The 18,845-nt window shown below is 38.0% G+C and overlaps 35 non-coding genes across 35 annotated transcripts; all 35 read right to left on the bottom strand.

Annotated features, from left to right (window-relative positions):
- Positions 1 to 354: 354 nt before the first annotated feature.
- Positions 355 to 427, bottom strand: trnat-cgu (transfer RNA threonine (anticodon CGU)). The gene has a single exon. It is a non-coding gene; the product is annotated as a tRNA-Thr (tRNA).
- Positions 428 to 1,319: 892 nt separating this feature from the next.
- On the bottom strand, positions 1,320 to 1,392 carry trnat-ugu (transfer RNA threonine (anticodon UGU)). The gene has a single exon. It is a non-coding gene; the product is annotated as a tRNA-Thr (tRNA).
- Positions 1,393 to 1,963: 571 nt separating this feature from the next.
- Positions 1,964 to 2,036, bottom strand: trnat-cgu (transfer RNA threonine (anticodon CGU)). Its single transcript has one exon. It is a non-coding gene; the product is annotated as a tRNA-Thr (tRNA).
- An 892-nt stretch (positions 2,037 to 2,928) lies between these two features.
- Positions 2,929 to 3,001, bottom strand: trnat-ugu (transfer RNA threonine (anticodon UGU)). The gene has a single exon. It is a non-coding gene; the product is annotated as a tRNA-Thr (tRNA).
- Positions 3,002 to 4,938: 1,937 nt separating this feature from the next.
- Positions 4,939 to 5,011, bottom strand: trnat-ugu (transfer RNA threonine (anticodon UGU)). The gene has a single exon. It is a non-coding gene; the product is annotated as a tRNA-Thr (tRNA).
- Positions 5,012 to 5,582: 571 nt separating this feature from the next.
- trnat-cgu (transfer RNA threonine (anticodon CGU)) lies at positions 5,583 to 5,655 on the bottom strand. The gene has a single exon. It is a non-coding gene; the product is annotated as a tRNA-Thr (tRNA).
- A 250-nt stretch (positions 5,656 to 5,905) lies between these two features.
- Positions 5,906 to 5,979, bottom strand: trnat-agu (transfer RNA threonine (anticodon AGU)). Its single transcript has one exon. It is a non-coding gene; the product is annotated as a tRNA-Thr (tRNA).
- A 247-nt stretch (positions 5,980 to 6,226) lies between these two features.
- Positions 6,227 to 6,300, bottom strand: trnat-agu (transfer RNA threonine (anticodon AGU)). The gene has a single exon. It is a non-coding gene; the product is annotated as a tRNA-Thr (tRNA).
- Positions 6,301 to 6,871: 571 nt separating this feature from the next.
- trnat-cgu (transfer RNA threonine (anticodon CGU)) lies at positions 6,872 to 6,944 on the bottom strand. The gene has a single exon. It is a non-coding gene; the product is annotated as a tRNA-Thr (tRNA).
- A 571-nt stretch (positions 6,945 to 7,515) lies between these two features.
- On the bottom strand, positions 7,516 to 7,589 carry trnat-agu (transfer RNA threonine (anticodon AGU)). The gene has a single exon. It is a non-coding gene; the product is annotated as a tRNA-Thr (tRNA).
- Positions 7,590 to 7,836: 247 nt separating this feature from the next.
- On the bottom strand, positions 7,837 to 7,909 carry trnat-ugu (transfer RNA threonine (anticodon UGU)). The gene has a single exon. It is a non-coding gene; the product is annotated as a tRNA-Thr (tRNA).
- A 251-nt stretch (positions 7,910 to 8,160) lies between these two features.
- Positions 8,161 to 8,234, bottom strand: trnat-agu (transfer RNA threonine (anticodon AGU)). Its single transcript has one exon. It is a non-coding gene; the product is annotated as a tRNA-Thr (tRNA).
- A 247-nt stretch (positions 8,235 to 8,481) lies between these two features.
- On the bottom strand, positions 8,482 to 8,555 carry trnat-agu (transfer RNA threonine (anticodon AGU)). The gene has a single exon. It is a non-coding gene; the product is annotated as a tRNA-Thr (tRNA).
- A 250-nt stretch (positions 8,556 to 8,805) lies between these two features.
- trnat-ugu (transfer RNA threonine (anticodon UGU)) lies at positions 8,806 to 8,878 on the bottom strand. Its single transcript has one exon. It is a non-coding gene; the product is annotated as a tRNA-Thr (tRNA).
- Positions 8,879 to 9,463: 585 nt separating this feature from the next.
- On the bottom strand, positions 9,464 to 9,537 carry trnat-agu (transfer RNA threonine (anticodon AGU)). Its single transcript has one exon. It is a non-coding gene; the product is annotated as a tRNA-Thr (tRNA).
- A 247-nt stretch (positions 9,538 to 9,784) lies between these two features.
- On the bottom strand, positions 9,785 to 9,858 carry trnat-agu (transfer RNA threonine (anticodon AGU)). The gene has a single exon. It is a non-coding gene; the product is annotated as a tRNA-Thr (tRNA).
- Positions 9,859 to 10,104: 246 nt separating this feature from the next.
- On the bottom strand, positions 10,105 to 10,178 carry trnat-agu (transfer RNA threonine (anticodon AGU)). Its single transcript has one exon. It is a non-coding gene; the product is annotated as a tRNA-Thr (tRNA).
- A 247-nt stretch (positions 10,179 to 10,425) lies between these two features.
- trnat-agu (transfer RNA threonine (anticodon AGU)) lies at positions 10,426 to 10,499 on the bottom strand. The gene has a single exon. It is a non-coding gene; the product is annotated as a tRNA-Thr (tRNA).
- Positions 10,500 to 10,746: 247 nt separating this feature from the next.
- trnat-cgu (transfer RNA threonine (anticodon CGU)) lies at positions 10,747 to 10,819 on the bottom strand. Its single transcript has one exon. It is a non-coding gene; the product is annotated as a tRNA-Thr (tRNA).
- Positions 10,820 to 11,063: 244 nt separating this feature from the next.
- trnat-agu (transfer RNA threonine (anticodon AGU)) lies at positions 11,064 to 11,137 on the bottom strand. The gene has a single exon. It is a non-coding gene; the product is annotated as a tRNA-Thr (tRNA).
- Positions 11,138 to 11,384: 247 nt separating this feature from the next.
- Positions 11,385 to 11,457, bottom strand: trnat-ugu (transfer RNA threonine (anticodon UGU)). The gene has a single exon. It is a non-coding gene; the product is annotated as a tRNA-Thr (tRNA).
- A 572-nt stretch (positions 11,458 to 12,029) lies between these two features.
- On the bottom strand, positions 12,030 to 12,102 carry trnat-ugu (transfer RNA threonine (anticodon UGU)). Its single transcript has one exon. It is a non-coding gene; the product is annotated as a tRNA-Thr (tRNA).
- A 571-nt stretch (positions 12,103 to 12,673) lies between these two features.
- On the bottom strand, positions 12,674 to 12,747 carry trnat-agu (transfer RNA threonine (anticodon AGU)). The gene has a single exon. It is a non-coding gene; the product is annotated as a tRNA-Thr (tRNA).
- Positions 12,748 to 13,637: 890 nt separating this feature from the next.
- trnat-agu (transfer RNA threonine (anticodon AGU)) lies at positions 13,638 to 13,711 on the bottom strand. The gene has a single exon. It is a non-coding gene; the product is annotated as a tRNA-Thr (tRNA).
- A 247-nt stretch (positions 13,712 to 13,958) lies between these two features.
- trnat-agu (transfer RNA threonine (anticodon AGU)) lies at positions 13,959 to 14,032 on the bottom strand. Its single transcript has one exon. It is a non-coding gene; the product is annotated as a tRNA-Thr (tRNA).
- A 246-nt stretch (positions 14,033 to 14,278) lies between these two features.
- trnat-agu (transfer RNA threonine (anticodon AGU)) lies at positions 14,279 to 14,352 on the bottom strand. Its single transcript has one exon. It is a non-coding gene; the product is annotated as a tRNA-Thr (tRNA).
- Positions 14,353 to 14,599: 247 nt separating this feature from the next.
- Positions 14,600 to 14,673, bottom strand: trnat-agu (transfer RNA threonine (anticodon AGU)). Its single transcript has one exon. It is a non-coding gene; the product is annotated as a tRNA-Thr (tRNA).
- A 247-nt stretch (positions 14,674 to 14,920) lies between these two features.
- Positions 14,921 to 14,993, bottom strand: trnat-cgu (transfer RNA threonine (anticodon CGU)). The gene has a single exon. It is a non-coding gene; the product is annotated as a tRNA-Thr (tRNA).
- A 244-nt stretch (positions 14,994 to 15,237) lies between these two features.
- On the bottom strand, positions 15,238 to 15,311 carry trnat-agu (transfer RNA threonine (anticodon AGU)). Its single transcript has one exon. It is a non-coding gene; the product is annotated as a tRNA-Thr (tRNA).
- Positions 15,312 to 15,558: 247 nt separating this feature from the next.
- On the bottom strand, positions 15,559 to 15,631 carry trnat-ugu (transfer RNA threonine (anticodon UGU)). The gene has a single exon. It is a non-coding gene; the product is annotated as a tRNA-Thr (tRNA).
- Positions 15,632 to 16,203: 572 nt separating this feature from the next.
- On the bottom strand, positions 16,204 to 16,276 carry trnat-ugu (transfer RNA threonine (anticodon UGU)). Its single transcript has one exon. It is a non-coding gene; the product is annotated as a tRNA-Thr (tRNA).
- Positions 16,277 to 16,847: 571 nt separating this feature from the next.
- Positions 16,848 to 16,921, bottom strand: trnat-agu (transfer RNA threonine (anticodon AGU)). Its single transcript has one exon. It is a non-coding gene; the product is annotated as a tRNA-Thr (tRNA).
- Positions 16,922 to 17,811: 890 nt separating this feature from the next.
- Positions 17,812 to 17,885, bottom strand: trnat-agu (transfer RNA threonine (anticodon AGU)). Its single transcript has one exon. It is a non-coding gene; the product is annotated as a tRNA-Thr (tRNA).
- Positions 17,886 to 18,132: 247 nt separating this feature from the next.
- Positions 18,133 to 18,205, bottom strand: trnat-ugu (transfer RNA threonine (anticodon UGU)). The gene has a single exon. It is a non-coding gene; the product is annotated as a tRNA-Thr (tRNA).
- Positions 18,206 to 18,672: 467 nt separating this feature from the next.
- trnat-agu (transfer RNA threonine (anticodon AGU)) lies at positions 18,673 to 18,746 on the bottom strand. Its single transcript has one exon. It is a non-coding gene; the product is annotated as a tRNA-Thr (tRNA).
- Positions 18,747 to 18,845: the final 99 nt, after the last annotated feature.

The following is an 18,845-nucleotide window of genomic DNA, read 5'->3' as shown; positions in this document are numbered from 1 at the left end:
CCTTAGCTATCTGTTGTATTTTAATAAACACAAAGGCACTGCTGGGAATTGAACCCAGGAGGTTCTGTTTATTAGACAGGCACTTTGAACAACTAAGCCACAGCGCCTGCTGTAAATGAAGAAACGAACTGGATAAACGTTTTTGCTAAGCAAATATGTAGAGCTTGTAGAAAATTATATTAGACTTATTGGTAAAGAAATGCAGGCTACTGTAGTACTTCTCAATAAGATTTTATTAAGACATGTCCCAGAAGAGCATATAATCGGTACAACAACTGTCATGTAAACTATTTGATTGTTTACATCCCGGAATCATTGTGTTTCCACACAACTAGTGAGTCAGAAACAACTCAGAGGCACTGCTGGGATTTGAACCCAGGATCTCCTGTTTACGAGACAGGGGCTTTGGCCACTAAGCTACAGCGCCTGCTTTGAAAAACCAATGAGACTGCATTAGGCTTTTCTTATGCGAAAATCTTGATATTTGAGAAAGAGTAATTTATCTTGAAATTCTAGCTATTGGAATTAATGTAGTACTTCTTAATGAATTTTTGTCATTTTATGATGCAGACTTGTCGTTTACCTGTGCTTATTTTAGCAGCGTCGAACTATGACTGTCTAGACACCGAGCTTATTCTGCTTTCCCTCAGCTATCTGTTGTATTTTATTAAACACAAAGGCACTGCTGGGATTTGAACTCAGGATCTCCTGTTTACTAGACAAGCACTTTGACCAACTAAGGCACAGCGCCTGCTGTAAATGAAGAAAAGAACTGGATAAACGTTTTTGCTGAGCAAATATCTAAAGCTTGTAGAAAATTATATTAGTCTTATTGGTAAAGCAATGCAGGCTACTGTAGTACTTCTCAATAAGATTGAATTAGGACATGTCCCATTAGAGCATATCATCTGTACATCAACTGTCATGTAAACTTTTTGATTGTTTACTTCCCGGAATCATTGCATTTCCAAACAACTATTGCATCAAACACAACTCAGAGGCACTGCTGGGATTTGAACCCAGGATCTCCTGTTTACTAGACAGGCATTTTGACCAACTAAGCCACAGCGCCTGATGTAATTGAAGAAAAGAAATGGATAAACGTTTTTGCTAAGCAAATATCTAGAGGTTGTAGAAAATTATATTAGTCTTATTGCTAAAGCAATTCAAGCTACTGTAGTACTTCTCAATAAGATTTAGTTAAGACATGTCGCAGAAGAGCATATCATCTATTCATCAACTGTCATGTAAACTATTTGATTGATTACTTCCCGGAATCATTGTGTTTCCACACAACTACTGAGTCAGAAACAACTCAGAGGCACTGCTGGGATTTGAACCCAGGATCTCCTGTTTACAAGACAGGCGCTTTGACCACTAAGCTACAGCGCCTATTTTGAAAAACCAATGAGACTGCATCAGGCTTTTCTTATGCTAAAATCTTGATATTTGAGAAAGAGTAATTTATCTTGATATTCTAGTTATAGGAATTAGTGTAGTACTTCTCAATGAATTTTTGTCATTTTATGTAGCAGACTTGTCATTTACCTGTGCTTTATTTAGCACCGTCGACATATGTCTGTTTACGCACCGAGCTTATTCTGCTTTCCCTTAGCTATCTGTTGTATTTTAATAAACACAAAGGCACTGCTGGGAATTGAACCCAGGAGGTTCTGTTTATTAGACAGGCACTTTGAACAACTAAGCCACAGCGCCTGCTGTAAATGAAGAAACGAACTGGATAAACGTTTTTGCTAAGCAAATATGTAGAGCTTGTAGAAAATTATATTAGACTTATTGGTAAAGAAATGCAGGCTACTGTAGTACTTCTCAATAAGATTTTATTAAGACATGTCCCAGAAGAGCATATAATCGGTACAACAACTGTCATGTAAACTATTTGATTGTTTACATCCCGGAATCATTGTGTTTCCACACAACTAGTGAGTCAGAAACAACTCAGAGGCACTGCTGGGATTTGAACCCAGGATCTCCTGTTTACGAGACAGGGGCTTTGGCCACTAAGCTACAGCGCCTGCTTTGAAAAACCAATGAGACTGCATTAGGCTTTTCTTATGCGAAAATCTTGATATTTGAGAAAGAGTAATTTATCTTGAAATTCTAGCTATTGGAATTAATGTAGTACTTCTTAATGAATTTTTGTCATTTTATGATGCAGACTTGTCGTTTACCTGTGCTTATTTTAGCAGCGTCGAACTATGACTGTCTAGACACCGAGCTTATTCTGCTTTCCCTCAGCTATCTGTTGTATTTTATTAAACACAAAGGCACTGCTGGGATTTGAACTCAGGATCTCCTGTTTACTAGACAAGCACTTTGACCAACTAAGGCACAGCGCCTGCTGTAAATGAAGAAAAGAACTGGATAAACGTTTTTGCTGAGCAAATATCTAAAGCTTGTAGAAAATTATATTAGTCTTATTGGTAAAGCAATGCAGGCTACTGTAGTACTTCTCAATAAGATTGAATTAGGACATGTCCCATTAGAGCATATCATCTGTACATCAACTGTCATGTAAACTTTTTGATTGTTTACTTCCCGGAATCATTGCATTTCCAAACAACTATTGCATCAAACACAACTCAGAGGCACTGCTGGGATTTGAACCCAGGATCTCCTGTTTACTAGACAGGCATTTTGACCAACTAAGCCACAGCGCCTGATGTAATTGAAGAAAAGAAATGGATAAACGTTTTTGCTAAGCAAATATCTAGAGGTTGTAGAAAATTATATTAGTCTTATTGCTAAAGCAATTCAAGCTACTGTAGTACTTCTCAATAAGATTTAGTTAAGACATGTCGCAGAAGAGCATATCATCTATTCATCAACTGTCATGTAAACTATTTGATTGATTACTTCCCGGAATCATTGTGTTTCCACACAACTACTGAGTCAGAAACAACTCAGAGGCACTGCTGGGATTTGAACCCAGGATCTCCTGTTTACAAGACAGGCGCTTTGACCACTAAGCTACAGCGCCTATTTTGAAAAACCAATGAGACTGCATCAGGCTTTTCTTATGCTAAAATCTTGATATTTGAGAAAGAGTAATTTATCTTGATATTCTGGCTATAGGAATTAGTGTAGTACTTCTCAATGAATTTTTGTCATTTTATGTAGCAGACTTGTCGTTTACCTGTGCTTTATTCAGCAGCGTCGAATTATGACTGTCTAGGCACCGAGCCTATTCTGCTTTCCCTCAGCTATCTGTTGTATTTTAATAAACACAAAGGCACTGCTGGGATTTGAACCCAGGATCTCCTGTTTACTAGACAGGCACTTTGACCAACTAAGCCACAGGACCTGCTGTAAATGAAGAAAAGAACTGGATAAACGTTTTTGCTAAGCAAATATCTAAAGCTTGTAGAAAATTATATTAGATTAGATTAGATTAGATTAGATATCCTTTATTGTCATTAAATGATTGCACATTCAACGAAATTTCCTAGAGCTCCACATTAGGCATCCGCTAAAAATACTAAGAAAAATAGTTAAAACAAGTACAATATGCACCATGCAATAAAAAAACAAAAACATTACAAAATACAATAAATAATATCAATAGGGTTGATTTTTCTGTCCATTCAGGGTTCTAATAGCCCAGGGAAAGAAACTCTTCCTCAGTCTGTCGGTCCTGCAGCTGAGGGATCTGAACCTTTTCCCAGATGGCAGCATGGCAAAAAGGTAGTGGTTTGGGTGGTAAATGTCCCTGGAGATGGTCCTTGCTCTAGTGAGACACCTCTGCAGGGCGATAGTGTCCAAGGAGGGAAGGGTGCATCCAATCACCTTTTCCGCTGCTCTAATGACCCTCTGGTATCTATTTTTATCAGCTACTGTTCACCCCGCGTACCACACAGGGATAGCGTAAGTCATCATGCTCTCAATGACTGCTCGATAAAAAGACACCAAGAGGTTGGTCTGCAGCCTATTCCACTTCAGGACTCTCAAGAAGTGCAGCCGCTGTTGTGCTTTTTTGACCAAGGCAGTGGTATTGATTGTCCATGACAGATCCTCAGAGATGTAAATCCCGAGAAACTTAAAGGAGGGAACTCTCTCCACCTCAGCTCCTTTAATGCAGAGAGGGCGGGGGGCATCCTTACTCCTTCGGAAGTCAATAACCATCTCCTTGGTCTTCTTGATGTTAAGAGAGAGGTTATGATCATCACACCATTCTGATAAATGGCAAACCTCATCTCTGTATGCTGCGTCATCGTTGTTATGGATAAGACCTACAAGAGTGGTGTCATCTGCAAACTTAATAATCTTATTAGAGTGATGAATAGGAATGCAGTCATGGGTGTAGATGGTGAACAGCAGGGGGCTTAGCACACAGCCCTGAGGGGAACCAGTGCTGAGCATCAGAGTGGATGACCGCTTGTCACCAAACCTGACAGCCTGTGGGCGATTGGTGAGGAAATCTATTAGTCTCATTGGTAAAGCAATGCAGGCTACTGTAGTACTTCTCAATAAGATTGAATTAGGACATGTCCCATAAGAGCATATCATCTGTACTTCAACTGTCATGTAAACTTTTTGATTGTTTACTTCCCGGAATCATTGCATTTCCAATCAACTATTGCATCAAACACAATTCAGAGGCACTGCTGGGATTTGAACCCAGGATCTCCTGTTTACTAGACAGGCATTTTGACCAACTAAGCCACAGCGCCTGATGTAAATGAAGAAAAGAACTGGATAAACTTTTTTGCTAAGCAAATATCTAGAGGTTGTAGAAAATTATATTAGTCTTATTGCTAAAGCAATTCAAGCTACTGTAGTACTTCTCAATAAGATTTAGTTAAGACATGTCGCAGAAGAGCATATCATCTACTCATCAACTGTCATGTAAACTATTTGATTGATTACTTCCCGGAATCATTATGTTTCCACACAACTACTGAGTCAGAATCAACTCAGAGGCACTGCTGGGATTTGAACCCAGGATCTCCTGTTTACAAGACAGGCGCTTTGACCACTAAGCTACAGCGCCTGTTTTGAAAGACCAATGAGATTGCATCAGGCTTTTCTTATGCGAAAATCTTGATATTTGAGAAAGAGTAATTTATCTTGATATTCTGGCTATAGGAATTAGTGTAGTACTTCTCAATGAATTTTTGTCATTTTATGTAGCAGACTTGTCATTTACCTGTGCTTTATTTAGCACCGTCGACATATGTCTGTTTAGGCACCGAGCTTATTCTGCTTTCCCTTAGCTATCTGTTGTATTTTAATAAACACAAAGGCACTGCTGGGAATTGAACCCAGGAGGTCCTGTTTATTAGACAGGCACTTTGACCAACTAAGCCACAGCGCCTGATGTAAATGAAGAAACGAACTGGATAAACGTTTTTGCTAAGCAAATATGTAGAGCTTGTAGAAAATTATATTAGACTTATTGGTAAAGAAATGCAGGCTACTGTAGTACTTCTCAATAAGATTTAATTAAGACATGTCCCAGAAGAGCATATAATCTGTACATCAACTGTCATGTAAACTATTTGATTGTTTACTTCCCGGAATCATGGTGTTTCCACACAACTACTGAGTCAGAAACAACTCAGAGGTACTGCTGGGATTTGAACCCAGGTTCTCCTGTTTACGAGACAGGCACTTTGGCCACTAAGCTACAGCGCCGGTTTTGAAAGTCCAATGAGACTGCATTAGGATTTTCTTATGTGAAAATCTTGATATTTAAGAAAGAGTAATTTATCTTGATATTCTAGCTATAGGAATTAATGTAGTACTTCTCAATGAATTTTTGTCATTTTATGAAGCAGACTTGTCGTTTACCTGTGCTTTATTTAGCTGCGTCGAACTATGACTGTCTAGGCACCGAGCTTATTCTGCTTTCCCTCAGCTATCTGTTGTATTTTAATGAACACAAAGGCACTGCTGGGATTTTAACCCAGGATCTCCTGTTTACTAGACAGGCACTTTGACCAACTAAGCCACAGCGCCTGATGTAAATGAAGAAAAGAACTGGATAAAAGTTTTTGCTAAGCAAATATCTAGAGCTTGTAGAAAATTATATTAGACTTATTGGTAAAGCAATGTAGGCTACTGTAGTACTTCTCAATAAGATTTAATTAAGATATGTCCCAGATGAGCATATAATCTGTACATCAACTGTCATGTAAACTATTTGATTGTTTACTTCCCGGAATCATTGTGTTTCCACACAACTACTGAGTCAGAAACAACTCAGAGGCACTGCTGGGAATTGAACCCAGGATCTCCTGTTTACTAGACAGGCACTTTGACCAACTAAGCCACAGCGCCTTTGTTGATAAACATATGGGACTGCATTAGGCTTTTCTTATGCGAAATTCTTGACATTTGAGAAAGAGTAATTAATCTTGATATTCTAGCTATAGAAATTAATGTAGTACTTCTCAATCAATTTTTGTCATTACATGTAACAGACATGTCGTTTACCTGTGCTTTATTTAGCACCCTCGAAACATGCCTGTCTAGGCACCGAGCTTATTCTGCTTTCCCTTAGCTATCTGGTGTATTTTGATCAACTCAGAGGCACTGCTGGGATTTGAACCCAGGATCTCCTGTTTACTAGACAGGCATTTTGACCAACTAAGCCACAGCGCCTGATGTAAATGAAGAAAAGAACTGGATAAACGTTTTTGCTAAGCAAATATCTAGAGCTTGTAGAAAATTATATTAGTCTTTTTGCTAAAGCAATTCAAGCTACTGTAGTACTTCTCAATAAGATTTAGTTAAGACATGTCCCAGAAGAGAATTACATCTGTATATCAACTGTCATGTAAACTATTAGAATGTTTACTTCCCGGAATCATTATGTTTCCACACAACTACTGAGTCAGAAACAACTCAGAGGCACTGCTGGGATTTGAACCCAGGATCTCCTATTTACGAGACAGGCGCTTTGGCCACTAAGCTACAGCGCCTGTTTTGAAAGACATTTGGGACTGCATTAGGCTTTTCTTATGCTAAAATCTTGATATTTGAGAAAGAGTAATTTATCTTGATATTCTAGCTATAGAAAATAATGTAATACTTCTCAATAAATTTTTGTCGTTACATGTAGCAGACATGTCGTTTACCTGTGCTTTATTTATCACCGTCGAAATATGCCTGTCTAGGCACCGAGCTTATTCTGCTTTCCTCTAGCTATCAGTTATATTGTAATAAACACAAAGGCACTGCTGGGATTTGAACCCAGGATCTGCTGTTTACTAGACAGGCACTTTGAACAACTAAGCCACAGCGCATGATGTAAATGAAGAAAAGAACTGGATAAACGTTTTTGCTAAGCAAATATCTAGAGCTTGTAGAAAAATATATTAGTCTTATTGGTAAAGCAATGCAAGCTACTGTAGTACTTCTCAATAAGATTTAGTTAAGACATGTCCCAGAAGAGCATATCATCTGTACATCAAATGTCATGTAAACTATTTGCTTGTTTAATTCCCGGAATCATTGTGATTCCACACAACTATTGCGTCAAACACAACTCAGAGGCACTGCTGGGATTTGAACCCAGGATCTCCTGTTTACTAGACAGGCACTTTGACCAACTAAGCCACAGCGCCTGATGTAAATGAAGAAAAGAACTGGATAAACGTTTTTGCTAAGCAAATATCTAGAGCTTGAAGAAAATTATATTAGTCTTATTGCTAAAGCAATTCAAGCTACTGTAGTACTTCTCAATAAGAATTAGTTAAGACATGTCCCAGAAGAGCATATCATCTGTACATCAACTGTCATGTAAACTATTTGATTGATAAGTTCCCAGATTCATTGTGTTTCCACACAACTACTGAGTCAGAAACAACTCAGAGGCACTGCTGGGATTTGAACCCAGGATCTCCTGTTTACAAGACAGGCGCTTTGACCACTAAGCTACAGCGCCTGTTTTGAAAGACCAATGAGACTGCATCAGGCTTTTCTTATGCTAAAATCTTGATATTTAAGAAAGAGTAATTTATCTTGATATTCTAGCTATAGGAATTAATGTAGTACTTCTCAATGAATTTTTGTCATTTTATGAAGCAGACTTGTCGTTTACCTGTGCTTTTATTTAGCTGCGTCGAACTATGACTGTCTAGGCACCGAGCTTATTCTGCTTTCCCTCAGCTATCTGTTGTATTTTAATTAACACAAAGGCACTGCTGGGATTTTAACCCAGGATCTCCTGTTTACTAGACAGGCACTTTGACCAACTAAGCCACAGCGCCTGATGTAAATGAAGAAAAGAACTGGATAAAAGTTTTTGCTAAGCAAATATCTAGAGCTTGTAGAAAATTATATTAGACTTATTGGTAAAGCAATGTAGGCTACTGTAGTACTTCTCAATAAGATTTAATTAAGATATGTCCCAGATGAGCATATAATCTGTACATCAACTGTCATGTAAACTATTTGATTGTTTACTTCCCAGAATCATTGTGTTTCCACACAACTACTGAGTCAGAAACAACTCAGAGGCACTGCTGGGAATTGAACCCAGGATCTCCTGTTTACTAGACAGGCACTTTGACCAACTAAGCCACAGCGCCTTTGTTGATAAACATATGGGACTGCATTAGGCTTTTATTATGCGAAATTCTTGACATTTGAGAAAGAGTAATTAATCTTGATTTTCTAGCTATAGAAATTAATGTAGTACTTCTCAATCAATTTTTGTCATTACATGTAACAGACATGTCGTTTACCTGTGCTTTATTTAGCACCCTCGAAACATGCCTGTCTAGGCACCGAGCTTATTCTGCTTTCCCTTAGCTATCTGGTGTATTTTGATCAACTCAGAGGCACTGCTGGGATTTGAACCCAGGATCTCCTGTTTACAAGACAGGCGCTTTGGCCACAAAGCTACAGCGCCTGTTTTGAAAGACATGTGGGACTGCATTAGGCGTTTCTTATGCGAAAGTCTTGATATTTGAGAAAGAGTAATTAATCTTGATATTCTAGCTATAGAAAATAATGTAGTACTTCTCAATCAATTTTTGTCATTACATGTAGCAGACATGTTGTTTACCTGTTCTTTATTTTGCACAGTCGAAATATGCCTGTCTAGGCACAGAGCTTATTCTGCTTTCCTCTAGCTTGCTTTCCCTCAGCTATCTGTTGTATTTTAATAAACCCAAAGGCACTGCTGGGATTTGAAACCAGGATCTCCTGTTTACTAGACAGGCACTTTGACTAACTAAGCCACAGCGCCTGCTGTAAAGAAGAAAAGAACTGGATAAACGTTTTTGCTAAGCAAATATCTAGAGCTTGTAGAATATTATATTAGTCTTATTGGTAAAGCAATGCAGGCTACTGTAGTACTTCTCAATAAGATTGAATCAGGACATGTCCCATAAGAGCATATCATCTGTACATCAACTGTCATGTAAACTATTTGACTGTTTACTTCCCGGAATCATTGCGTTTCCAAACAACTATTGCATCAAACACAACTCAGAGGCACTGCTGGGATTTGAACCCAGGATCTCCTGTTTACTAGACAGGCACTTTGACCAACTAAGCCACAGCGCCTGATGTAAATGAAGAAAAGAACTGGATAAACGTTTTTGCTAAGCAAATATCTAGAGCTTGTAGAAAATTATATTAGTCTTATTGCTAAAGTAATTCAAGCTACTGTAGTACTTCTCAATAAGATTTAGTTAAGACATGTCCCAGAAGAGCATATCATCTGTCCATCAACTGTCATGTAAACTATTTGAATGTTTACTTCCCGGAATCATTGTGTTTCCAAACAACTATTGCGTCAAACACAACTCAGAGGCACTGCTGGGATTTGAACCCAGGATCTCCTGTTTACTAGACAGGCACTTTGACCAACTAAGCCACAGCGCCTGATGTAATTGAAGAAAAGAACTGGATAAACGTTTTTGCTAAGCAAATATCTAGAGCTTGTAGAATATTATATTAGTCTTATTGGTAAAGCAATGCAGGCTACTGTAGTACTTCTCAATAAGATTGAATCAGGACATGTCCCATAAGAGCATATCATCTGTACATAACTGTCATGTAAACTATTTGACTGTTTACTTCCCGGAATCATTGCGTTTCCAAACAACTATTGCATCAAACACAACTCAGAGGCACTGCTGGGATTTGAACCCAGGATCTCCTGTTTACTAGACAGGCACTTTGACCAACTAAGCCACAGCGCCTGATGTAAATGAAGAAAAGAACTGGATAAACGTTTTTGCTAAGCAAATATCTAGAGCTTGTAGAAAATTATATTAGTCTTATTGCTAAAGTAATTCAAGCTACTGTAGTACTTCTCAATAAGATTTAGTTAAGACATGTCCCAGAAGAGCATATCATCTGTCCATCAACTGTCATGTAAACTATTTGAATGTTTACTTCCCGGAATCATTGTGTTTCCAAACAACTATTGCGTCAAACACAACTCAGAGGCACTGCTGGGATTTGAACCCAGGATCTCCTGTTTACTAGACAGGCACTTTGACCAACTAAGCCACAGCGCCTGATGTAATTGAAGAAAAGAACTGGATAAACGTTTTTGCTAAGCAAATATGTAGAGCTTGTAGAAAATTATATTAGTCTTATTGCTAAAGTAATTCAAGCTACTGTAGTACTTCTCAATAAGATTTAGTTAAGACATGTCCCAGAAGAGCATATCATCTGTCCATCAACTGTCATGTAAACTATTTGATTGTTTACTGCCCGGAATCATTGTGTTTCCAAACAACTATAGCGTCAAACACAACTCAGAGGCACTGCTGGGATTTGAACCCAGGTTCTCCTGTTTACGAGACAGGCGCTTTGCCCACTAAGCTACAGCGCCTGTATTGAAGTGATACTGCATCAGGCTTTTCTTATGCGAAAATCTTGATATTTAAGAAAGAGTAATTTATCTTGATATTCTAGCTATAGAAATTAATGTAGTACTTCTCAATCAATTTTTGTCATTACATGTAGCAGACATGTTGTTTACCTGTGTTTTATTTAGCACCGTCGAAATATGCCTGTCTAGGCACCGAGCTTATTCTGCTTTCCCTTGGCTATCTGGTGTATGTTGATAAACTCAGAGGCACTGCTGGGGTTCGAACCCAGGATCTCCTGTTTACTAGACAAGCACTTTGACCAACTAAGCCACAGCGCCTGATGTAAATGAAGAAAAGAACTGGATAAACGTTTTTGCTAAGCAAATATCTAGAGCTTGTAGAAAAATATATTAGTCTTATTGGTAAAGCAATGCAAGCCACTGTAGTACTTCTCAATAAGATTTAGTTAAGACATGTCCCAGAAGAGCGTATCATCTGTACATCAAATGTCATGTAAACTACTTGATTGTTTACTTCCCAGAATCATTGTGTTTCCACACAACTACCGAGTCAGAAAAGACTCAGAGGCACTGCTGGGATTTGAACCCAGGATCTCCTGTTTACAAGACAGGTGCTTTGGCCACTAAGCTACAGCGCCTGTTTTGAGAGACCAATGACACTACATTAGGCTTTTCTTATGCGATGATCTTGATATTTGAGAAAGAGTAATTTATCTTGATATTCTAGCTATAGGAAATTAATGTAGTACTTCTCAATGAATTTTTGTCATTTTATGTAGCAGACTTGTCGTTTACCTGTGCTTTATTTAGCACCATCGAAATATGACTGTCTAGGCACCGAGGTTATTCTGCTTTCCCTTAGCTATCTGTTGTATTTTAATAAACATAGAAACTCTGCTGGGATTTGAACCCAGGATCTCCTGTTTACTAGACAGGCACTTTGACCAACTAAGCCACAGCGCCTGATGTAAGTGATGAAAAGAACTGGATAAACGTTTTTGCTAAGCAAATATCGAGAGCTTGTGGAAAAATATATTAGTCTTATTGGTAAAGCAATGCAAGCCACTGTAGTACTTCTCAATAAGATTTAGTTAAGACATGTCCCAGAAGAGCATATCATCTGTACATCAAATGTCATGTAAACTACTTGATTGTTTACTTCCCAGAATCATTGTGTTTCCACACAACTACCGAGTGAGAAACAACTCAGAAGCACTGCTGGGATTTGAACCCAGGATCTCCTGTTTACAAGACAGGCACTTTGGCCACTAAGCTACAGCGCCTGTTTTGAAAGACATATGGGACTGCATTAGGCGTTTCTTATGCGAAAATCTTGATATTTGAGAAAGAGTAATTAATCTTGATATTCTAGCTATAGAAACTAATGTAGTACTTCTCAATCAATTTTTGTCATTACATGTAGCAGACATGTCATTTACCTGTGCTTTATTTAGCACTGTCGAAATATGCCTGTCTAGGCACCGAGCTTATTCTGCTTTCCTCTAGCTATCTGTTATATTGTAATAAACACAAAGGCACTGCTGGGATTTGAACCCAGGATCTCCTGGTTACTAGACGGGCACTTTGACCAACTAAGCCACAGCGCCTTATGTAAATGAAGAAAAGAACTGGATAAACGTTTTTGCTAAGCAAATATCTAGAGCTTGTAGACAATTATATTAGTCTTATTGCTAAAGCAATACAAGCTATTGTAGTACTTCTCAATAAGATTTAGTTAAGACATGTCCCAGAAGAGCATATCATCTGTCCATCAAATGTCATGTAAACTATTTGATTCTTTACTTCCCGGAATCATTGTGTTTCCAAACAACTATTGTGTCAAACACAACTCAGAGGCACTGCTGGGATTTGAACCCAGGATCTCCTGTTTACTAGACAGGCACTTTGACCAACTAAGCCACAGCGCCTAATGTAAATGAAGAAAATAACTGGATAAACATTTTTGCTAAGCAAATATCTAGAGCTTGTAGAAAATTATATTAGTCTTATTGGTAAAGCAATGCAAGCTACTGTAGTACTTCTCAATAAGTTTTAGTTAAGACATGTCCCAGAAGAGCATATCATCTGTACATCAAATGTCATGTAAACTTTTTGATTGTTTACTTCCCGTAATCATTGTGATTCCAGACAACTACTGAGTCAGAAACAACTCAGAGGCACTGCTGGGATTAGAATCCAGGATCTCCTGTTTACGAGAAAGGCGCTTTGGCCACTAAGCTACAGTGCCTGCTTTGAAAGACATATGGGTCTTTATTAGGCTTTTCTTATGCGAAAATCTTGATATTTGAGAAGGAGTAATTTATCTTGATATTGTAGCTATAGAAATTAATGTAGTACTTCTCAATGATTTTTTGTCATTACGTGTAGCAGACTTGTCGTTTACCTGTGCTTATTTAGGACTATCAAAATATAGCTGTCTAGGCACCGAGCTTATTCTGCTTACCCTTAGCTATCTGTTGAATTTTAATAAACACAAAGGCACTGCTGGGATTTGAACCCATGATCTCCTGCTTACTAGACAGAAACTTTGACCAACTAAGCCACAGCGCCTGATGTAAATGAAGAAAAGAACTGGATAAACGTTTTTGCTAAGCAAATATCTAGAGCTTGTAGAAAATTATATTAGTCTTATTGGTAAAGCAATGCAGGCTACTGTAGTACTTCTCAATAAGATTTAATTAAGACATGTCCCATAAGAGCATATCATCTGTACATCAAATGTCATGTTAACAATTTCATTGTTTACATTCTGGAATCATTGTGTTTCCACACAACTATTGCGTCAAACACAACTCAGAGGCACTGCTGGGATTTGAACCCAGGATCTCCTGTTTACTAGACAGGCACTTTGACCAACTAAGCCACAGCGCCTGATGTAAGTGACGAAAAGAACTGGATAAACGTTTTTGCTAAGCAAATATCTAGAGCTTGTAGAAAAATATATTAGTCTTATTGGTAAACCAATGCAAGCTACTGTAGTACTTCTCAATAAGATTTAGTTAAGACATGTCCCAGAAGAGCATATCATCTGTCCATCAACTGTCATGTAAACTATTTGAATGTTTACTTCCCGGAATCATTGTGTTTCCAAACAACTATTGCGTCAAACACAACTCAGAGGCACTGCTGGGATTTGAACCCAGGATCTCCTGTTTACTAGACAGGCACTTTGACCAACTAAGCCACAGCGCCTGATGTAATTGAAGAAAAGAACTGGATAAACGTTTTTGCTAAGCAAATATCTAGAGCTTGTAGAATATTATATTAGTCTTATTGGTAAAGCAATGCAGGCTACTGTAGTACTTCTCAATAAGATTGAATCAGGACATGTCCCATAAGAGCATATCATCTGTACATAACTGTCATGTAAACTATTTGACTGTTTACTTCCCGGAATCATTGCGTTTCCAAACAACTATTGCATCAAACACAACTCAGAGGCACTGCTGGGATTTGAACCCAGGATCTCCTGTTTACTAGACAGGCACTTTGACCAACTAAGCCACAGCGCCTGATGTAAATGAAGAAAAGAACTGGATAAACGTTTTTGCTAAGCAAATATCTAGAGCTTGTAGAAAATTATATTAGTCTTATTGCTAAAGTAATTCAAGCTACTGTAGTACTTCTCAATAAGATTTAGTTAAGACATGTCCCAGAAGAGCATATCATCTGTCCATCAACTGTCATGTAAACTATTTGAATGTTTACTTCCCGGAATCATTGTGTTTCCAAACAACTATTGCGTCAAACACAACTCAGAGGCACTGCTGGGATTTGAACCCAGGATCTCCTGTTTACTAGACAGGCACTTTGACCAACTAAGCCACAGCGCCTGATGTAATTGAAGAAAAGAACTGGATAAACGTTTTTGCTAAGCAAATATGTAGAGCTTGTAGAAAATTATATTAGTCTTATTGCTAAAGTAATTCAAGCTACTGTAGTACTTCTCAATAAGATTTAGTTAAGACATGTCCCAGAAGAGCATATCATCTGTCCATCAACTGTCATGTAAACTATTTGATTGTTTACTGCCCGGAATCATTGTGTTTCCAAACAACTATAGCGTCAAACACAACTCAGAGGCACTGCTGGGATTTGAACCCAGGTTCTCCTGTTTACGAGACAGGCGCTTTGCCCACTAAGCTACAGCGCCTGTATTGAAGTGATACTGCATCAGGCTTTTCTTATGCGAAAATCTTGATATTTAAGAAAGAGTAATTTATCTTGATATTCTAGCTATAGAAATTAATGTAGTACTTCTCAATCAATTTTTGTCATTACATGTAGCAGACATGTTGTTTACCTGTGTTTTATTTAGCACCGTCGAAATATGCCTGTCTAGGCACCGAGCTTATTCTGCTTTCCCTTGGCTATCTGGTGTATGTTGATAAACTCAGAGGCACTGCTGGGGTTCGAACCCAGGATCTCCTGTTTACTAGACAAGCACTTTGACCAACTAAGCCACAGCGCCTGATGTAAATGAAGAAAAGAACTGGATAAACGTTTTTGCTAAGCAAATATCTAGAGCTTGTAGAAAAATATATTAGTCTTATTGGTAAAGCAATGCAAGCCACTGTAGTACTTCTCAATAAGATTTAGTTAAGACATGTCCCAGAAGAGCGTATCATCTGTACATCAAATGTCATGTAAACTACTTGATTGTTTACTTCCCAGAATCATTGTGTTTCCACACAACTACCGAGTCAGAAAAGACTCAGAGGCACTGCTGGGATTTGAACCCAGGATCTCCTGTTTACAAGACAGGTGCTTTGGCCACTAAGCTACAGCGCCTGTTTTGAGAGACCAATGACACTACATTAGGCTTTTCTTATGCGATGATCTTGATATTTGAGAAAGAGTAATTTATCTTGATATTCTAGCTATAGGAAATTAATGTAGTACTTCTCAATGAATTTTTGTCATTTTATGTAGCAGACTTGTCGTTTACCTGTGCTTTATTTAGCACCATCGAAATATGACTGTCTAGGCACCGAGGTTATTCTGCTTTCCCTTAGCTATCTGTTGTATTTTAATAAACATAGAAACTCTGCTGGGATTTGAACCCAGGATCTCCTGTTTACTAGACAGGCACTTTGACCAACTAAGCCACAGCGCCTGATGTAAGTGATGAAAAGAACTGGATAAACGTTTTTGCTAAGCAAATATCGAGAGCTTGTGGAAAAATATATTAGTCTTATTGGTAAAGCAATGCAAGCCACTGTAGTACTTCTCAATAAGATTTAGTTAAGACATGTCCCAGAAGAGCATATCATCTGTACATCAAATGTCATGTAAACTACTTGATTGTTTACTTCCCAGAATCATTGTGTTTCCACACAACTACCGAGTGAGAAACAACTCAGAAGCACTGCTGGGATTTGAACCCAGGATCTCCTGTTTACAAGACAGGCACTTTGGCCACTAAGCTACAGCGCCTGTTTTGAAAGACATATGGGACTGCATTAGGCGTTTCTTATGCGAAAATCTTGATATTTGAGAAAGAGTAATTAATCTTGATATTCTAGCTATAGAAACTAATGTAGTACTTCTCAATCAATTTTTGTCATTACATGTAGCAGACATGTCATTTACCTGTGCTTTATTTAGCACTGTCGAAATATGCCTGTCTAGGCACCGAGCTTATTCTGCTTTCCTCTAGCTATCTGTTATATTGTAATAAACACAAAGGCACTGCTGGGATTTGAACCCAGGATCTCCTGGTTACTAGACGGGCACTTTGACCAACTAAGCCACAGCGCCTTATGTAAATGAAGAAAAGAACTGGATAAACGTTTTTGCTAAGCAAATATCTAGAGCTTGTAGACAATTATATTAGTCTTATTGCTAAAGCAATACAAGCTATTGTAGTACTTCTCAATAAGATTTAGTTAAGACATGTCCCAGAAGAGCATATCATCTGTCCATCAAATGTCATGTAAACTATTTGATTCTTTACTTCCCGGAATCATTGTGTTTCCAAACAACTATTGTGTCAAACACAACTCAGAGGCACTGCTGGGATTTGAACCCAGGATCTCCTGTTTACTAGACAGGCACTTTGACCAACTAAGCCACAGCGCCTAATGTAAATGAAGAAAATAACTGGATAAACATTTTTGCTAAGCAAATATCTAGAGCTTGTAGAAAATTATATTAGTCTTATTGGTAAAGCAATGCAAGCTACTGTAGTACTTCTCAATAAGTTTTAGTTAAGACATGTCCCAGAAGAGCATATCATCTGTACATCAAATGTCATGTAAACTTTTTGATTGTTTACTTCCCGTAATCATTGTGATTCCAGACAACTACTGAGTCAGAAACAACTCAGAGGCACTGCTGGGATTAGAATCCAGGATCTCCTGTTTACGAGAAAGGCGCTTTGGCCACTAAGCTACAGTGCCTGCTTTGAAAGACATATGGGTCTTTATTAGGCTTTTCTTATGCGAAAATCTTGATATTTGAGAAGGAGTAATTTATCTTGATATTGTAGCTATAGAAATTAATGTAGTACTTCTCAATGATTTTTTGTCATTACGTGTAGCAGACTTGTCGTTTACCTGTGCTTATTTAGGACTATCAAAATATAGCTGTCTAGGCACCGAGCTTATTCTGCTTACCCTTAGCTATCTGTTGAATTTTAATAAACACAAAGGCACTGCTGGGATTTGAACCCATGATCTCCTGCTTACTAGACAGAAACTTTGACCAACTAAGCCACAGCGCCTGATGTAAATGAAGAAAAGAACTGGATAAACGTTTTTGCTAAGCAAATATCTAGAGCTTGTAGAAAATTATATTAGTCTTATTGGTAAAGCAATGCAGGCTACTGTAGTACTTCTCAATAAGATTTAATTAAGACATGTCCCATAAGAGCATATCATCTGTACATCAAATGTCATGTTAACAATTTCATTGTTTACATTCTGGAATCATTGTGTTTCCACACAACTATTGCGTCAAACACAACTCAGAGGCACTGCTGGGATTTGAACCCAGGATCTCCTGTTTACTAGACAGGCACTTTGACCAACTAAGCCACAGCGCCTGATGTAAGTGACGAAAAGAACTGGATAAACGTTTTTGCTAAGCAAATATCTAGAGCTTGTAGAAAAATATATTAGTCTTATTGGTAAACCAATGCAAGCTACTGTAGTACTTCTCAATAAGATTTAGTTAAGACATGTCCCAGAAGAGCATATCATCTGTACATCAAAAGGCATGTAAACTATTTGATTGTTTGCTTACCGGAATCATTGTGTTTCCACACAACTACTGAGTCAGAAACAACTCAGAGGCACTGCTGGGATTTGAACCCAGGATCTCCTGTTTACAAGACAGGCGCTTTGGCCACTAAGCTACAGCGCCTGATGTAAGTGAAGAAAAGAACTGGATAAATGTTTTTGCTAAGCAAATATCTAGAGCTTGTAGAAAAATATATTAGTCTTATTGATAAAGCAATGCAAGCTACTGTAGTACTTCTCAATAAGATTTAGTTAAGACATGTCCCAGAAGAGCATATCATCTGTACATAAAATGTCATGTAAACTATTTGATTGTTTACTTCCCGGAATCATTGTGTTTCCACACAACTAAATGAAGAAAAGAACTGGATAAACGTTTTTGCTAAGCAATTATCTAGAGCTTGTAGAAAATTAGATTAGTCTTATTGGAAAAGCAATGCAGGCTACTGTAGTACTTCTCAATAAGATTTAATTAAGACATGTCCCATAAGAGCATATCATCTGTACATCAACTGTCATGTTAACAATTTCATTGTTTACATCCCGGAATCATTGTGTTTCCACACAACTATTGCGTCAAACACAACTCAGAGGCACTGCTGGGATTTGAACCCAGGATCTTCTGTTTACTAGACAGGCACTTTGACCAACTAAGCCACAGCGCCTTTGTTGATAAACATATGGGACTGCATTAGACTTTTCTTATGCGAAATTCTTGACATTTGAGAAAGAGTAATTAATCTTGATATTCTAGCTATAGAAAT

This window comes from Nothobranchius furzeri, chromosome 10, assembly GCF_043380555.1.
Source record: "Nothobranchius furzeri strain GRZ-AD chromosome 10, NfurGRZ-RIMD1, whole genome shotgun sequence".
Lineage (NCBI taxonomy): Eukaryota > Metazoa > Chordata > Actinopteri > Cyprinodontiformes > Nothobranchiidae > Nothobranchius > Nothobranchius furzeri.
Note: the sequence above shows the minus strand (reverse complement) of the source record. Positions and strands in the feature narration are given on the sequence as shown.